Source organism: Pinus tabuliformis, chromosome 3_2 (assembly GCF_031772625.1).
Source record: "Pinus tabuliformis cultivar Carrire ecotype Pingquan chromosome 3_2, CPIR1, whole genome shotgun sequence".
Taxonomy (NCBI): Eukaryota; Viridiplantae; Streptophyta; class Pinopsida; order Pinales; family Pinaceae; genus Pinus; species Pinus tabuliformis.
Genome location: NC_142302.1, coordinates 476,950,629 through 476,954,053, shown reverse-complemented (window position 1 = coordinate 476,954,053; position 3,425 = coordinate 476,950,629).

Sequence of the window (3,425 nt, the reverse complement as noted above, 5' to 3'; positions counted from 1 at the left end):
GAATTCCAACTTAGTTGAAGAATTGAAGGATAGTCAACTATAGTTGACCAAAGTTGACCGCAAGTCCAAGCTTGACATCAAGCCAGTTTTTTGATCTTTGACCAACATTGAATAACCTTGAATTCTTTGTTCTTTGGAGGTTTTGACGAGCAATGAATAACTAGTATTTAACCAAGTTTGAATGGTATCTTGGACTTGGATTTTAGCACACATTTCTAAAGTGTCTTGGAATTGTAAATTTTTTTGAAGAACAATTTCTCCTTAGAAAATAATTGTTGGGCTTTTCCCAAGGTTGGGATTTTCTAGGGTAAAATTGTTGTCTTTATTGTGCTTGGTTGTATCTTTATGATCCTGTTGTTTTCATTGCATTATTATTGGATTTAATGGGTATAATTGTTCATAGAGATAAGTGACATAATATAAATTGTTTGGAAATCATTAGGAATTAATTATCAAATTAGAAAATCAATTTCTACTATTCATTTCTATAGAAAATTCAACATGGAGTCAGAGCATGGTTGAGAGGATAGCCACTAAAAACAAGTGAGATGGACTTCATTTGAAGAGAAAGTTAAAGATAATAAGCGCCGTTGTTCATGGACTTCATGCATGATTGATGCGGTTGAACCAGCATACTGATTGATGTTCTTGTCAGTTTGTTGAGATTGTTTCTCTTCTAACCAAACCCCGTGAAATGCCCTATTGCCCCTTCTATACACGGGCTTGGGTCGGAATATTGACGGCTGCATTCAACTATTCCAGTCAACAGCTTTTAGGTCGGCCTTGCCCGATAGATAGTATAGAGCCTATCCATAGTGATGATGGGGCGGCTTGGCTGGCCCTGCACCACCAATATGCTAGCTACCTTAATCTAGATGAACCTAGAATAATAGCACAGTACGATCTCCCTGATATCACCAGGTTCTGGACACGGGGATGGATCCCCGGGACCCTTCCCCACTGCTTTATCGATACCAGACTGGCAGGACCTTATGAAGAACACCGCTTACTGCCTTCTTACCACTTACCTTTACAACCACAAGTTGACGTCACAACATACCAGCTTGATTTAAAACAGACCGGGAGGAGGAAGCAGCTTACCTTCTTAACCGCTGGCCTTACTTACGAGCTTCCTTTACGTACTGCTTTCCTTACTTAGGGGATTCCCTGATAACGACGAACGTTTATATGGCCTTAATCTAGGAAGTGTGTCCTAGGGGTAAGCTCTATATAATCCGTCTTCTTAACCTACTACTGCAGCATACCACCTAAGCCGAGGCCAAGGAGAAATTTGTTTTGGGTGTATTTTTTGTCTTTTTATATATGTTATGGATCATTGTTCAACCGATCCTAGATCAAGTTTTTCTGAAGCAAACAATGGCCTAATCTGAGGCCACATTTGAAGCATTGCCAAAGTCAAGAAGGCCGATTTTTTTTTTTCTCTTTCAAGGATTATTTATGAGGTCAAAGAAATGACCGAGATCTGTGTGGAGAGCTGAGTTTAGGCATGTTTTAGGTTGGAGAAAAAGGGCCTCATAAGGCCTGGTCAAGGCCACAACAACCTCTATTTAGGCCACAGTGAAGAGGTTGAGGTGAGACATGTTGATGCCATAATGGTGAGGCCTATATAAGGTATATATTTTTCAGTACGATAGATGAAAATACTTTATTTATGAAAATTTATAATAATTTACTTCCAACGATGTAGATGATTATTTTCTCTTTCAAGATATCATTAAGTAATTATACATTCAAAAATTGAACCATATAAATAGTAGAGCAATAGGGATCACAATGCACAAAGAGAAAACACTATTTTACCTTAGAAAACCGACAATGGGGGAGAAATCCAAGCAAACTTTTCCTTAGAGAATCAATGCAACAAGAGATACATAAAAAACTAACCAACAAGATAACCATCCACCAAGGACCAAGTCAACCCTCCATAATTTTGTCCAAAAAATATCCGCAACAAAGTCTCCAAGGGATCTGAAAATTGTCTTATAACTCTGCTTCAAAATTCTCTCTATTCCACAAATATATACCACATCAATAAGGTCTCAAAGAGTACCAATACTCGTCTTCTATATGATCCTCAAAATTTGGGTGATTCCATAGAACTTATGCCTAAAAAATTCACACTCTACCTCAGGAACTTCATAATATATCACAAATAAATATACCTAAGAAACTCATACAAAATTCCGCCTCCTTGATTGATAGAGTGAGGGAAAGTATAGCATGTCACTTCGTTATGATTTAAACCCTTTTATTTCCTCTTATTCACACAAAAAAAATATATACATAATGGTCTGAAGTGTGTCATTGAAGGTGGAAAAATAGATTACTTATAGCCTTTTGACCAGGTGAAAGGGTGCCTCTCATGGGTAGGTAAAGTTATCTCTTGGAGGGATGACTTGGTCACTTGTGGAGGAAAATAAAAAAAACAAATTTTCATTTTTCCTACTTTGATAAGGTCATGAAGAACAATCCAAAGAGTATATTACAAATCCATACTCCCTCACAACATGCCAAACAAGCTACAATATACTTTTCTTCTATAATACTAAGTGTGACAAAGGTCTTATTCCTTGTCATCCAAGATATCATAGTAGAACCCAAACTAAAACATACAGTAAATGTACTCTTCCTATCATTTGCACTCCCTTCTACGTCAGAATCTGTATATCCTTGCCACTGTATCTCACCACTCAAAGCATATCTCAAAAAGTAGTCAACAATACCATGTAAATATCTCATTATATGCTTTGCTGCAATCCAATGCTCATGTCTTGGTTCCATCTAGAACTGGCTCAAGGTGTTCACCACAATGAAAATATCTAGCCTGGTATTCATCAAATAAATTAATGATGAAATCAACTTTCGATACATGGATGAATCCACCAAGTTAGAATTAAAATATCTCAAATTTCTCAGATTCGTCACGATTGGAGTTGCCATAGACTTGCATTCCATCATTCCAAACTTTTTAAGGATATTGATGACATACTTTCCTTTCGCAAGAAGGATTTCACTAGGTTTCTGTTATACTTCCAATCCCAAATAGTAATGCATCATGCCAAGATACTTCATGTCAAATTTAGAGGTCAACTCCCTCTTACCTAAACAATAGGATGCTCTACACCTTCCAGAAACAAATCATCAACATATAGAGAAACATCATAGGCTCACCTTTAACAACCTTGACATAAATGTTTAGATCAACAACACTCTTAGAGAAACCAAGTATCATCATATATCCATTAATTTTGGAATACCAAGCTCTTTGTGCTTGCTTGAGTCCATACAAGGCCTTCTTTAGTTTGTACACATGAGATTCTCTATCATGAACCTCAAAACCTTGAGGTTTCTCTATGTACACCTATTCCTCAACCATGCCATTGAGGAAGGCAGTATTCACATCC